This window comes from Hevea brasiliensis, chromosome 11 (assembly GCF_030052815.1).
Source record: "Hevea brasiliensis isolate MT/VB/25A 57/8 chromosome 11, ASM3005281v1, whole genome shotgun sequence".
NCBI classification, from domain to species: domain Eukaryota; kingdom Viridiplantae; phylum Streptophyta; class Magnoliopsida; order Malpighiales; family Euphorbiaceae; genus Hevea; species Hevea brasiliensis.
This window is the reverse complement of record NC_079503.1, coordinates 44,567,053-44,584,168: the sequence shown is the minus strand read 5'-3', so window position 1 is coordinate 44,584,168 and position 17,116 is coordinate 44,567,053.

The window sequence follows — 17,116 nt, the reverse complement described above, 5'->3', positions numbered from 1 at the left end:
CAGATCCTTCACATGTCATCTCCAGAGAAGAAATTGAAATACAGCCAGATTTTCCTTAAAATCTTCGGAACCTCAAATGAATAATACTTTTGATAAATGGTTAAAACAAATCATATTTCATAAATTAACTTCAAAAGCATGACACAAATTAAGTAAGGTATATTAGAGAGTGCCAGTACACCGTGTGGCATTACTTACTCGGGTATACTGTACACGGGTAAGGGGTGTCACACCTTAAAGTGGTTTAATTTGATGAAATCCCTAAATGATGAAACTTGACAAGTGGCATCATGAGATAGTGAAAACTCATCTAATCAAATGGATGAGATGATAACACTTGTAAAATTAACTTTAGTTAGTGGAAAACAACTCATCTTTACTAATTAAGTTTAGGAATTTAAATCTCTAAATGTTAAAGATTTTTTTACACTTTAAGGATATGGGAATCCCTAAAGCATAAAAAACCAAAATCTTCTTTATTTGGGAGATAACTTTGAACGAACAACTTTTGCTTTTCTTCATTTTTTTTTATCTTAAGCCAAAACTTCTCTACCCTTTCTTCTTGTGCTTGATTCAAGAGATATTAGAAGTTTTACTCTTGAATTAAAGTTAGAGAAGTTGTTTCTCTAATCACCCATAAAAATTAAAACCATATAAGCCAAAAATCCTTCATTTATGCAATTGTTGGCCAAATAAATAGAGCGCACATAAAGGTTTTTGGTTCAAAGGTTAAAGCCTAGATTGATTTGTTCATGTGGATGGATAAAAGGACCAACATCTAGAGGTCTAAGCTTCCCGAATTGGTGTTGGATTTGATTCAGCACCCAGTTGGTAAAATCCCTAAAACTTTAGTTTTATAATTGTAATTTTAGTTTCCTAATGGCAAATAGCAATTGAGTTATAAAAGTTGTAAGATTGCATGTGATGCATAATACCTAAGGTTTAAAATCTTTAAAATTGCTATTTTTGCATCCTTTATGGTGTTTAACTTTCATCAACAAGCATGCAAATTTAAACCTTAATGACCTCAGATACATCCGTTCTTCGCCACTGATAAGTGCATAATTTATTAATTTTACTCCCATCACATTTAGTGTTTCTAGTGTGTTTTTATGCATAATTCAGTTGATTAAAGTATATTTATCATTTAAGCATATTTTTAGATAGTTGTTGGAATAATTGTGTTAAATAGAGAAATTTTCAGCATTTGACCTTTGTTGTATTTTTTAGGTGTTTCTAAAGTTGTGGGTCTCCAAATTGAGTCCTATTTAATCCATTGAAAAGCTAAGATAGAGCATTCAAATGATAAAGAGGGAACAAAGCCCAAATCAGTCTCCAAGGTTGACAAAATGAGCTATGGATCTATTGCAAAAGCCTAGACTTGATGTGTCACGACCAGTTTCAGTATTTATTTTGTATCTGGAGTTCTAGACGTCCAAATGAAGCAAGCCTAAGCCCAATTGAACCTCAAGAGCTACCTCTACAACTTCTATGAAGGGCTGGATGTGAGATGAGACCATTTTAATTATGAAAAACGGCAATGAAATCGTCACTATGGGCTATACCGTCTGTCTGAACCAGTCCCAGTTTTTGGGCCATAACTTGGGCTGTAAACCTCAGATTTGGGCAAATCAGTACCCATTGGAAAGCTAAGAAATAGGGCTACAACTTTCTTGAAGAGAGTAGAGACAGATTCAGAAAGAAAATCACTAAAAATTGGCATTGATTTCAAAGACGTGAATGCAGGCTGAAAATCTGTCTTTTGAATTTCAAAACTTTTCCTAGTTTGGTTCCTATCTTTGGAATTTGCTTTTTTTATTATAAATATGTCTTTGGGCAGCAACTAAAACACATCCAATTTATACCTTCGTTCTCCATAGAAGACCTTCGTTCTCCATTCTCTTTTTAGATTTCTTCTTTATTTTTCTTTATTTTTCTGTAAGCCATGAACATGAGTGGCTAAGTTTTTAATTTAGTTCAAGGGATTTAAGTTCTTTTACGTGGTTTGTGAGATCGGGTTCTTAATTTAATTTATGTCTTTTTAAATATCTATTGTTTTCTGATTTCATTGTCTTTGATCTATTGAATGATTTGCTAAAAAGGCCTATTAGTTAATTGTTTGATGTGATCATTGCTAGTTCATCTTCATAATCCGTAATTATTGTGCAAGATTAAACATGAGTAGAAATTAGGTTTTATTGATTATGATCCCAGTTTTCGATAATAACCTAAGGAAACAATAGGGTGAATTAAATGATTTATGCTTCATAAATTGTTGTTTAGCTTAACTACTTCCTATTCTTAAAGCAATTATTAATTTGATGAGGATTGCTTAATACCAATTCAGTTAATAATTAGAGTCAATAAGAGTGCTGGGCTCGAATTGATGAGTATAGGGAAGTCAGGGGTTTACCTCGCTGTTTGGAATGTGAATCTACGTTAAGTATTCAATAAGATATAATTGTATTTCTTTTTTCTATGATCGAATCATGCATTGGAATGTGAATTACCTTGGACTGAAGTTTGTTTAATCTGAGAGTTTCATATTTAATTTTAGTTCTTAATTTCTAATTTCTGATTTCTTCTTTGGACTGCAAATTACCCCTCCCCCCCCAACCTTTGTTTCTTTCTTTTTCCATTACACAAGTGCATGAAATTTTAGTAATTCAGTCTCTAGGGTTCGACTTGGATTTACCACTTATTGCAGAAAATATTTTATAGCTGGTAATTTCAGTTAATTTAAATTTTGGTAGATTCGACAACCATTGGGTTTAAAATATTGTGATGCATAATACCTCGGGTTTAAAATTTTTTAAATTGCTATTTTTGCATCCTTTATGGTGTTTAACTTTCATCAATAGGCATGCAAATTTGAACCTTAATGACCTTAGATACATTCATTCTTGGACACCAAAGTATTTACATAATCACAGCATCTTATGCTTAGTAACCACTTCAAGAAGATCTCTTAGACCAAATACACCATGCCTCTGTTACCATAGCTGACAATGCAAATGTCTAAAACTTCCTAAGTGATTGCCTTAGTGGAGAGCCATGATGTGGTTTTCAAAACAACACCATTATCAACTTAATTACTTTGGTCAAAAGATTTTTTGGCCGACTTAATTGCCATTAGGTCTCACTTTGTATACTTATATATCTCATACATACATTCATAATAATAGTGTAAAAGGCATGATCATGGACTTTTTTATGGAACTCTAATCCTAGCCACAAGGACTATAGTTAAGTGCATCTTAAGTTATCATCCATCTAATACATGCACACACAAGTCTTCAAATCTTGATATCTTGTGCCGTTAATAATCTCATCAATGTGTTGGGCCTTCTTTCTTCTTGTAAACTTTGCTAATTTCTTCACATTTAGTATCAATGGCATGCCAAGGTGAGAATTACAAAAAAAAAAAAAAAAAAAAAAAAGCTCACAGGCCCAAATAAATAAATATACAACCTAGTATGCGTTGTAGCAATTTATAATACAACCCATGGAAATAATAAAATTAATTATTACAACTCTAAATAGAAAATAAGGAGATAAACATAATCACATTTATCTCTTAGTGTCCATGATCATACATCATGCATTTGCATACATCCAACAATTGAATGAAGAACTAGCATGGAACAATTCTTAGCATATAAGCATCTCATATGTATAATAAACTTTTGTAATCTCATCCCAAAAATATGTTATTTTTGTTGAGAATCTAGTTAAACTAACCAAAAAAAAAAAAAAAACTTGATCTTAGCATCTTCATGCTGAAGAAAATAATTACATGACCCCCATGAAATTGCACGCTTCATTGCACTACATTTGCATGAGCAGACAGTTTACCAGGTCATGTAACTCTCTATTTTTAAGCCTTGTGTAACACTTACATGACCCCGTGCAATTACATGCTTCATTGGGTTGCATTCACATGAGCAATTACATGACCTCGTGTACCAGGTCACGTAACTCTTTGTTTTCTCAACACTTGAAATTCAGAATGCAAAACACATGGGCCTTTTCAAGAAAACACATACACAGGCCCGTGTAACATATACACTAGGGATGTACAAAGAAACCACTAAACTGATTAACTCGACCAACTCGAATAAATCCAAACCGAAATTGGTGGTTTTATATATTTAAATATTGGTTATGATTTGAAATTAATTATAAACTGCATTTTCGGTTTGGGTTTCGAGTTGACAAAGTAAAAATCAAACACCCCCATATATATATATATATATATATATATATATATATATATATATATATATATATATATATATATATATATATATATATATATATATATATATATGAGAAATACGTGAATAAATTTTTTTATTTTTTATTCTTATTTATTTTTGCTGAATAATACATTATAAATTAATATTTTGTTTTTCAATTAATGTATGATAATATGTATATAGAAAAAGTTTAATAAGTGTTGAATTATAAAAGCCTAAAAAGTATTAAAACAAGTAAAAACTACCCAAATCGCACCCAACCTGACTAATGTGAAAACAGAACTATATGGTTTTGTAATCTAATTTGTGGGTTTCTATTTGAATTCTATTAAAACTGACTTTTTCAGTTCTCTCCTAAATCGACCCATGTACACCCTTAATTTGCACCACCCTGTGTATTTGCACTTTTCATAATTTTTTGTTTCCAAAACATCACACAACCCGTGCAACTTTTGCACAACCTTGTGTATTTGTAATTTACAATAACACGGTCCACTGTGTACTTTTTACACTACCTCGTGTAATTGCATTTTTTAGTCACACAACTTTGTGTAAATTTTACATAGGCATGTGTAATTGCACTTCCCAGAAAAGTTACATTTTCAAAACTTGAAAATGCACAAATTCTGGGTTCTTAGCCAATAATAAACATGCAACAATGCTCCTAATAGTAAAATAGATGGTTTTAATACCAATTAAAAGTGCAGCAAAAATGCAGGGTTGGGGATTAGGCAGTTTTAATTTTAATCAACTTATGTATCATGCATCACATGCAATAATTTTTCATTTCTATGTTAACAATTAACATACCCAAGAAATGGTCACAACTCTTGTAACCCCAATTGGTTTTTAACCTATTTTGCCATTTGGAAACTTAAGAAAATAATCCTAATCAACCTAAACTTAGGTTTTGGGAATTTACCCAATGGGGTGCTGAAGTAAATTCAACCACCAATTTAGCAAGCCGACCGACAAGCGTAGCCCCTCTAATCCGTCCACACGAACCACGTGATCTCGATTCAACCCTTGAACTGAATCCTCCCTTAGTGCATCTCTCAATTAAAAAAAAATTGGAAGAAAAAGAAGAAGAAGAAGAAGAAGAAGAAGAAGAAACTTTGGCTTTTCTTAAGTGAAAAAGGAAGAAGAAGAAAAAGAAGATTATCTACTCTCTCTATAATGTGGGCTGACTTTTATACTCTAGGGATTTCCATATCCCTGAGGTGGGTGGAAATCTCTAAAATTTAGAGATTCCTAATCCCTAAAAGTGATTAGTAGAGATTAGTTGTCTTCTACTAATAAGAAGACCTTTCCAACTATCTTCCTCTTATCTAATCCATTAGATTAGTTGTCACCATCTCATTGATGTTACTTGGCATCTTATACTATATTACCACCAAACCACTAAGCTACATTTCTCTCATGGCTTCATAAGCCATTTAAGCGACATTAATTCTTTTTTCATTATAATTTATATCTAATATAAATTATATCATAAATAAACTCTTTTAAATATAATTTTATATTTAAAAATTAAATATAAACTAATTTTCTTCTTATTACCCATTGCATTGAATTTAGTTTTAAATCATATCAAGGACTTTGCAATCTTATTACAAACTAAATTAATTAATTTAATTAATCAATTAAACTATTTAATTAATTAATCAAATTAATATTGTCTTGATCATAATAGTTCTATTGTGTGTGACTTTTTAGGTTCATGACTAATTGACAAATGAAAATATGATATTAACTCTCTAATATCACTAGAACTTTTTCCATACTTAGAGTGAAATTCTCTGTCCACTTTTGGTTGTCACAAATCATGGTTAACACCTAGCATAGAATGCCATGACTACCCAATCAATGATGAATGACATCATCCCATTTCTTAGAACTTTGATCATACATACTATGCACCAAAGTCCCTTTATTACAAAGTCTTAAACGTAACTAGGGTCATTGTGACATCCTCACTTTAGATAGTCCGTACGTTCTACTGTTCTAGTGACCAATGTCTGTCCGAACAGCCAGAATGTATGGAACTATATTTAAACTAGAGTGAGGAGTCATAAATAACCTAAATCATGACAAGAAAAATTAAGAAAAAATTTAAGAGATGAAATGCAAAGAGGTTAAACGAGCAAGAGCTACGGCGATGGGTAACCCTAATGGGAAGCGGCTGCGAAGACAATTAGCAATCCAAGACTCATGGAAAACCCTGTAAAATAATTTTTGGGACTTCAGTGAAGATTTATTGAGGCTCAGATGATAATAGAATGCCAAGAAAATGCTAAGAAAATTTTGTAAATCAGTATAGACAATTTTAACTCGGCAAATAAAACGAAGGGCATTTTGATCATTTCACTTGAAGAGTTGACTTTTGACCAAAATGTAAATTAAACTAAGTGAAATCAATGTGTTGAAATATGAAGAAATTTTGATGAAAATTTAAGTAGAAATAAATAAAAAAAATGAAATGAAAATTGAAATAAATTATGACATATGCATAACATAAGCATGACCTAATAAAAGCTAACATCAAATAGAAATTTAACAATGTATTTTCATTATCTTAAATTGAAATTTAATCTCTTATTCTCCAGCAAAAAGCTACCGTCCCAACTCTTCATCACCATTTTCTCTTAATTTTCTTCCTTTACACCATAGATCCACCATTCCAAGCTTCCAAACCATCACCCTTTCTTCACCAAAATTGTTGGAAACTGTGAGAGAAGTCCATAGCCAGTCTTAAAGTGAAGAAAAACAAACTAAATTTCAAGTGAGAAATCTGGCCAGAAGTGGACTTCAAAGGGGAAGTGGTGTTTGATTGAAGAAAAGGATGTTTGAAGGGTGATTGAAGCTATCACACAAGGTTAGTGCTATGATTCCCTCTTAATTTGGAAATTGTGAAATTTCTATTAGGGTTTAGTATATTTGGGGATTTTTTTTATTTATGCCCTGATTATTATGATTAATTATGTATTATGAACTTTAGATGAATGATTGTTGAGGATATGTTGATGAATTAATGCAAGTATGGATTGACTTTGGAGGTGTGTGTGAAATTCGAATTTTGGACAGCTTGAGTCCAGTTATCTACAACTTGAGTTATACAACTCCAAATGAAGTGAAATTTATGTCAAATTAAAGATAAGACATAAATCTATAATTCTTGTGTTTTGACCCAGACCAAAATCGAAAAGTAACTTGGTTGAAAATTTTTAGGAAGTGGGAAGTGTTGAAACTGGAATTCCCTGGTACTCTAGTAAATTGCCTTGTGACGACAGTGTAGAAAATAGGGTATAACTTTCTTTGTAGAACTCCAAATGAGATGATTCAAAATGATTTGGAAGACCTAAAAATTTGATTGAGATACCTTACCCAAATTATGGGTATAAGACCCTGAAATGTAATATAAAATATTTACCTGAAAACTTGAAAACCCTGAAAGTGTAGGGTGTATGAGTCTAGTAGGGTTGGGCAGTCATAAGTAGAGTTATGTAGTTTTAATTGGTGTAAGGCTAGTTGGAGGTGAAACTTAGGACATAATGCCACATTTTTCATGCAGAGACCCTGCCCAAAAACTAAACCTAAAATGACCTAAAGTTGGCTTGAATCTGCGTAGCCAAATCTGGAACTAGAAAAATGACCATATAAACAGTAAATATTCAAATGGCTATAACTCACACTAGGAAGCTTAGAATGACCTGATTTTTGAACCATTGGAAAGCTTAGACATAGGAGAACATTTTCTATGAAGAACTTAGAGCCCAGTTCTGACCATAACCTTTTCAAATTGCTAACGAAAGATAACTCTTCAAAACTGCCAGAACCAAAATTGCCCAGAAATTCTGGACATGAACCAATCTGGCTAGTTATGGTAAAAATGCCATAACTTGAGCTACAAAACTCCAAATGGAGTGATTCAGAAAGGGAAATAAAGTAGAGATATTAGTGAAGGCCATTAGCAGCCCTAGACCAGGGGGAAAATTATAAAATAATTTTTGAGACTCCAGAGAAAGGTTATTGAGGTTCTTATGGCATTAGAATGCCAAGAAAATACTTAGAAAAATTTTTCTATCGGTTGGGTTGAAGAATGAGATTTGATCTTGTGATGATGGAAGTAGGTTTTAATGGTCAATTAGTGACCATTTGGTTTGGTTTGAACCAGAAATGAAGTGAATTGGGTTGTGGGATTTGAGGTTGGAGTGGCTGCCTTGTGTAACCTGCAGGTTTGGCTATGAGTCCAGCCTGTTTGGACAGCCATAACTTGAATTTTAGAGGTTCAATTGGTGTTTGGCTAATTGGACATGAAACTAGACACATAATGGCACAACTTTGATGAAGAAACCATGCCCAGAAAACCAAACCAACTTGACCAAAAGTTTGCCCTAATCTGGGTGACCTGCAATCTGCCTGAGCAAAATGATCAAATAAATAGTATTTGGTCATTTGGCCATAACTCAATGTAGAAAGGTCCAATTGACCTGAAATTTTACGAGCAACAAGGTGACATATAGACCAACAACTTTCATGAAGAAACCTGACCCAAATTATGACCATAACCTAGTCAAATTGCCAACCAAACTTGAGTCACCAAATCTGGCAGAACCAGTTTTGCCCAGAAATTTGGAATCTGTCCAATCCGGCCAGTTATGGTATTTAGGCCATAACTTGAGCTACAAAACTCCAAATGGAGTGATTCAAAAAAATAAATTCATCTAGACAAAATAAGGAACAACTTTCATGTTGATCACTTTTCCAAATTTCCACTGCAAATATGACTAATGGAACAGTAAAGACAAAGCATGAAAACTGAAATTTTTGTCTAATTATCATTAAGCTTAGAGATGGTATTGGCAACCAATACCAACAAGTTTTAAATGCAAAATGTGGTTTATTGATGATAATTAAACTAATTTACCTATTATCAATGCAAAAGTCAACATTTTGGTTGCCTAGTGAAATGAATAGTAGTCATAAAAATTTCAATTTCAAAGAATTACACAAATAAAAAGTGTTAAATGCCCTAGTAGGCCTAATGTGATTGGTTGGATAGTTTGGCATGCCAATAGGGTTCTGTTAGCAGTACTGCATATGGCTTCATGCCATTCTGTATTTCATGGCTTCCCATGCCATTCTGTGACATAATAGCCTTTGGCTATGATATTGAGTTGTTATACTTGGGTTTAATCCCCGATAATTATTACAGCTTATTAGCTGTTCTGTTGCACACCGGGAGACACAATGTGACCGATGGTGTGATGGTCCGAGGTACTTAGTACCCAGTGCCAGTTTACCCGTTTATCCAGTCCAGTTGACTAAGTTAGGTTACTCGGGCAATGTTAATAAATCTTACCTAACTTAAATCGAATAACACTGCAATAAATATCAGAAACTAAGTCTACCCAGAAATGTAAACATACATTCTGCATAATTTATTTTATTTTTTTATATTGTCACCACTAAGCAGAATTGCTTAGCGCGTCGCTTTTGCCACGCACAGGTACTGGAGACACAGCTGGGGAGTTCAGCAGGCCGCACACTGGGTGAGCCTTCATATTTGCACTCAGAGTTCAGAGTCACCTCACATTGCAGTGCATTTGGTAGGACATTAGGCCATCTGGGATATTTTGATATTTTGATATTTTGTATTTTGTAAACTTTTGTTATGTACATTATAAACTCATGTAATCATATTTTTACTGTAATTATCTATGAACTGTGTTCAGAAATAAATATGAGTATTTCTCATTGAATTTGGTATGATATGAGATGAATGTAAATTTTGAGATATTGAAGTGAATTGAGAATATATTGGAGGTTGACTGAGAATAATATGATGATATTATTGGAAGTGTTTTTAAACAGGTTCAGAAGAACTATTTTCCAATTTATAGCCGGCACTCTGCCAGATTTTCTATAAAATTTGCGGAAAAATTTAGATTTATAAAAAAATTGTAAATAAATGAATAAAAAGGGATTAATTGAAATTGAAACATGAATTGATGTTTCGACACACTGAGTGACATAACTTGCTCGGCTACACTGTAGACGGGTAAGGGGTGTCACACTTTGGATCATATGTCCTCATCTAAAATCTAATTTTTGACTAATAAGACTTACCATCATAAACTGTTTTTGTATTAAGTTAAACAATCCTAACTAGGAACTTTCTATAATAAGAATAATTTAGGTAGCATAGGACTTTATCTTTATTTACTTAGAGTAATGAATCCCATCTTGACTGAACATCTATCTCTGTATATAACTAGTCAGAGCCAACATACATCGGTATACCCATACATTGTATAAGTATGTAAGCGGTATCAAATTCAAACTACCTACAAATGAGATACCCATGTCATCTCCAGTCAAAGGACTGTAAGCTCTAGTATGATCTAGATGATAATTTATTGACAATAGAAAACTCCATATATATATCATTTATACACCACTAGTTCGACCTACTTTTTTTTATAAGTACCCATTGTATTTGTCCCAACATTTTAATTGTTAAAAGGTATGAGAATCACCATTCCACTTTTACTAGTATCTCATACTAATGAATAAAAACTAATAGAGGTAACAGTCTAGCTGGACAGTCATGTCCGACAAAATATCCTTAACTGTGAATCAATGCTTTGTAGCACTTTTATCGGATAGTTTCATTATTTATATTCTCAACTCTTTGAGAATAAAACTTTTAACAAAAAGCTAAAGGATTTTCTATTAACCCTAAACATTTTAAAGCTAAAAGATACATTAAAGCCATTTGTTGGAAATTAGGTTTGTAAAACACAACACCAAGGTATTACTCTAGGGCATACCATTAACAATTTCTCACTTGCACTAAAGCCAACAACTACAGTATACAGTATTCATCTTCCAATGATGACTTTTTAACTGTTGTTAGGTTATGGCTTAAGTAAAAGGATCAGTTGAGTTACCAGTTGACGCTATCCTCAGCTCTACTTCTAACTAGTTTTCTAATTAAATGATTTAGCTAATTCCTAGTGTTTAGATTTTAGGTGAGGCCTAGTCTCTCTGCCCGGGATAAGGCACTATTATTGTCATAGTTGAGAAAGACTAATGACACAATCAAAGGAATTGTATTAAGTTTCATTAGGAACTTCTGATCCAAATAATCTATTTGTGACATCACATGTGTAAAATATTTAGCTTCTATAGTAGAATCCATAGTCATTACCTACTTGGAACTTTTCCAATCAACTTTTCAACCATTACAGATAGACATATAATTGTTATACAAAAATATGTAACCTTTACATGGCCTTGTGTGACTGTTACACTAGCCCATGTAACAATCACACAGCCATGTGTAACCTTTACATGGCCTTGTGTGATTGTCACACTTCCCTACTTTAGATAGAGTTTCTATGTTTACCATTTGACTGAGAGTTCGAATCTATAAACTCTATTAGTTTTAAATTACTTTCTCTTTCATCAAGATTAATATCCCAAATGCTTCCAAAGTATTCAATGATAATCTTGACAAATACTCAACATTCTAAACCTAAGCGTGATTAGCATTTGCTAGTTACTAATTGAAGGAGCGGAAGCATGAAAAAACACAAGTTTATACCATTGAATTCAAAAATTTTCACCTAGGGTCACATGCTTCATGCAAGATTTATTTTTATCTATTTGATTTCAATGATAAACAACATATTAAAACACTTTTAATATGTTTTTTGGATCTGTATTTGCCATTTAAGATTTTAGAATTAATCAAATTAATTTTAGAACCCTAGATTAAATCAAGAACAAACACACTAACCTCTTGATGCACTGCAGTGTATTTGCGCCTTTAAGATTCGTCTTCAGGACACTAGATGTTGTCCCTCTAGCTTGTCTACACCAAGAACACCTATGGCATCCCTTGAACAGCTTCTAAAGCTTTTTATATTATTTAGAAAATTAAGTTCTGCCTTTTAAAAGATTAAAGATGTAAATAGGACACTAGAAATGATTTCTAGTATTTTTAATTCAAAAGATTATTTTCTAATCTCTTGGAATAGATGAGAAATGAAGAGGGACAGAGAATGTGAGTCTCAAGGGTGGCGGCACACAATGGGAGGCAGTAGCTTTTGTTTTTATTTTTTCATAACAACACTTATATAGCTAGGTCACTACTTAAACCATTGCCACATGTCGTCCTTTGATTGGTTCTAGATTTAATTGACCCAATCACATTATGCCAAGTGTCAAACCTATATTTAATCTTAATTTTAATCATCTTACATGATTAAAAGACATTTGGCAAGCTTATGTGTATCTCATGGTGCCACATGTCACCCTGTGAAATGACCAAAATGCCCCTGTGTCTTAATTGAGTTCTTAACCCAAAATAATTATTTCTCTTCTTCTAATCAATTTATACCAAATATCAATTAATTAATTAATCTCTATTAATTAATTTCTCATTAATTAAATTCATATTTAAATACTTTAAATATAAATTTAACTTATACTATACATCCAATAATCTAGATTTGGTTTCAAGTCATGCTAGGGACTTTGCAATCTAATTACAAACCAAACCTATTTAATTAATCAATTAAACTCTTTAATTAAATAATTAAATCATATTTAATTAGTTGATAACTTGTGTATGTGTGTGACTTGCTAAGCTCATCATTAATTGGCAATGAGATATGATATCAACTCTTAATATCATCAGAACTCTTTCTTACCATAAATGATTTCTCTAAATCATTTTATGCACCTCATAGACCATGGTTAACACCTAGCATAGCATGCCATAGCCACCCAATTAGTAATAAGGTTTACCTTAAATGAACCTATAATCATATGTTACCATGCACTAGAATCTCTCTGTTACAAAATCCCAACTCAAGCTAGAGTTATTGTTTATGTCAAACTCCATTTGCTATGAATATTATGTTCTCTTTTAATTCCAGTTCTTGATTAAAAAGATTTTCTCATCAAAAACTCTTTTCTGATTAAATCTATCTGCCCTGGACAAGAACTTGAAACATCAAGAACAATTAAATGAACATAGGATTTTATCTCTATTTACTTAGAGGAACAGATTCTATCTTGATCAACACCTACCTCCATATATAACTAGTATGAGCCAACACATGCCCATATATCCATACACAGTACAAGTATGAAAGCAGTATCAAACTCAAACTATCTATATACAAGATAACTCTGCTATCTCAGGTCTAAAGATTATATGCACTGATATGATTTATGATAAAATATTGACAAGAGTAAACTCCATGTGCTTATCATAAGTGTCACTGGTTCGGCCTACTTATCATTTATAAGTGCCTATCATGTTTGTCATATGGCATGAGACTCCCCATTCCATCTTATTTATATCTCATATAAATAACTTGGGAACAAAACATGGATACAATCTTTCTGGATAAGTCATGTCCTTATTATGAAGTATCCTCGTTTGTGAACCTATTTATGATACTTTGTACTAGAAATACTGTCACTCATATTCTTAACAACTTAAGAATAGAATTTCTAACAAAATATCAATGGACCTTTTCTATTACACATAAATATCTTATATAAGCAGAAAAATGGAAATGCCTTTTATTAATAAAAATATGTACAAGATACATACTAAATGATATGCTCTGGGGCATACTACTAACAATTTCCCACTAGCACTAGAGCCATTCATTACAATATCTTAGACCCATCTTCTCAAGATGTCAGTCTAGCTGAGTCTGTGACATAGGCTTAGTGAATGGATCAGCTGGATTTTCAGCTGATGCTATTTTCTGCATGGCTACATCGCCTCGTCCAACTATTTCTCTGATAATGTGGTAGCGCCTTTCTATGTTTTTGGATTTCTGTTGAGACCTTGGTTCCTTAGCCTGTATGACTGCTCCATTGTTGTCATAGTGTAGTGGAACTGCTGACTCAATGGAAGGAACTACTGTAAGTTCTGTCATGAACTTTTTTATCCAAACAGCTTCCTTTGTAGCATTTGATGCAGCAATATACTCAGCCTCGGTAGTGGAATATGCAGTCGTGCTCTGTTTGAAACTCTTCCAACTGACTGCACCTCCATTACAAATAAACACATATCCAAAGATAGACTTTCTATCATAGATATCTGATTGGAAATCAGAATCAGTATAACCATCCAATTGCAAGTCTCCACCTCCATAGATCAAGAATAAATCCTTAGTTCTTCTCAAGTACTTAAGGATATTCTTGACAGCTATCCAGTGTTCCAAACCTGGATTGGATTGATACCTGCTAGTCAAATTAACAGCATATGCGATATCTGGCCTAGTACACAACATTGCATACATTAAACTTCCAATAACCGAAGCATATGGAATCCTGGCCATCTTATCTCTTTAGAAAGATGGATACTATGTCTCACTGGTAACAATCCGCTCTTGGAATCAAGCATGTTAAAACTCTTTAACACCTTTTCCAAGTATAGACTTTGGGATAAACCAATTATTCTTTTTTACTTTATCTCTATAGATGCGAATCCCAAGAATATAGGTTACCTCCCCTAAGTCTTTCATGGAGAATGTATTTAACAACCATACATTTACAGTTATCAACATACTTGTGTCATTACCCATCAACAGTATGTCATCCACATATAAGACAAGGAAAGTGATAGCACTGTCACTAACCTTCTTATATACACATGGCTCATCCTCATTTTTGATAAAACCAAAGGATTTAATGGCTTCATCAAAACGGATGTTCCAACTCCTCGAAGCTTACTTCAACCCATAAATGGATCGCTTTAGCTTGCATACCTTGGAACCATCTTGGGATTCAAAACCCCTAGGTTGTTCCATGAAAATGTTTTCTTCAATGTATCCATTGAAAAAAGCTGTTTTGACATCCATCTGCCAAATCTCATAATCATAATATGCAGCTATTGCTAATAAAATCCTAATTGATTTAAGCATGGCAACAGGCGAGAAAGTCTCCTCATAGTCGATTCCTTGCCTTTGGCGAAACCCTTTCGCTACTAGCCTTGCCTTATAGATCTCTACCTTTCCATCAGAACCAATTTTCTTCTTGAAAACTCATTTGTTCCCTATAGGTACAATACCTTCAGGGGGGTTAACAAAATCCCAAACTTGATTCTTATACATGGAATCAATTTCATATTTTATAGCATCAATCCATTTTGAAGAGTCTATATCTGATATAGTTCTTCATAGGTAAGTGGAACATCTCCATGATCTACTTCTTCAGGAGTAGACAACTCTTGTTCTTCTTCATGAAGGAAATCGTATCTCACTGGTGGGTGAGATACCCTAGTTGTTCTACGAGGAATAGCTGTAGATGTTTCATCAATGGGTGTAGATTGACTAGATGGATCTATATCCATCTGATCTATGGTTGGTCAGAATTCTCCAATTCCAACTCTATTTGCCTTCCTTTGCCTTCCTTTGCCTCCTTCTTAAACAAACTGTTGTTCAAGAAATGTGGCATCTCTACTTATCACAACCTTTTATGAAGTAGGAAAATAAAAATAATATCCAAAACTATCTTTTGGATATCCAACAAATCGACCTTTTTCTAATCTAGTTTCCAATTTATCAGTGTTCAGTTTTTTGACATAAGCTGGATAACCCCAAATCTTAACATGCTTAAGACTTGATTTTCTTCCATGCCATATCTCATAAGGTGTGAAAGAAACTGATTTTGATGGAATCCTATTCAGAATATACAAAGTTGATTCTAATGCAAATCTCCAAAAGGAGATTGGCATATCAGTATAGCTCATCATACTACGTACCATATCCAATAGGGTACGATTTCTCCTTTCAGATACACCATTCAGCTGTGGCGTTCTTAGAGGAGTCAGCTGGGAAACAATGCCATGCTCTCTCAAGTATTCATCAAATTCAGTACTCAAATATTCACCTCCACGATCTGATCGAAGAGCTTTAATACTCTTTCCTGTTTAATTTTCTACTTCAGATTTAAATTCTTTGAACTTTTCAAAAGATTCATGTTTGTATTTCATCAAATACAAATACCCAAACCTTGATTTATCATCAGTAAAGGTAATAAAGTAATGAAAATTGCCTCTAGCCATTTCTTTAAATGGACCACATACATCACTATATATTAGCTCCAAAATATTTTCAGCCCTTAGCCCTTGTCCAACAAAGGGTGATCTAGTCATTTTGTCATGAAGGCAAGATTCACAAGTTGGAGTAGGCTCATAGCCCAATGAGGATAGAATCTCTATTTTCTCCAGTTTTACAATCCTATCTTTTGCAGCATGACATAACCTTAAGTGTCAAATATATTTTGAACTTGAGTTGGTTTTCACCATGAAATTGCATTCATTTAGATCACTTGCATTCATTTTGTGTTTGTCATTATTATCTAAATAATAAAAACCTTCATTCATATAACCCGAACCAACATATTTATTTCTAAAATAAATATTGCAAACATCATCTGTGAATTGAAATTCATAGTCATTTCTAGTCAAACTAGATATAGAAATGATGTTCTTAAAAGCATCAGGTACATATAAAACATTATCCAAACACAAAACATGTCCAAACATGTAAAAATATTTAGATCCTAGGCTCATCACTAATTGGCAATGAGATATGATATCAACTCTTAATATCATCAGAACTCTTTCTTACCATAAATGATTTCTTTAAATTATTTTATGTACCTGATAGACGATGGTTAACACCTAGCATAGCATGCCATGGCTACCCAATTAGTAATAAGGTTTACCTTAAATGAACCTATAATCATATGTTACCATGCACTAGAATCTCTCTGTTACAAAATCCCAACTCAAGCTGGAGTCATGGTTTATATTAAAC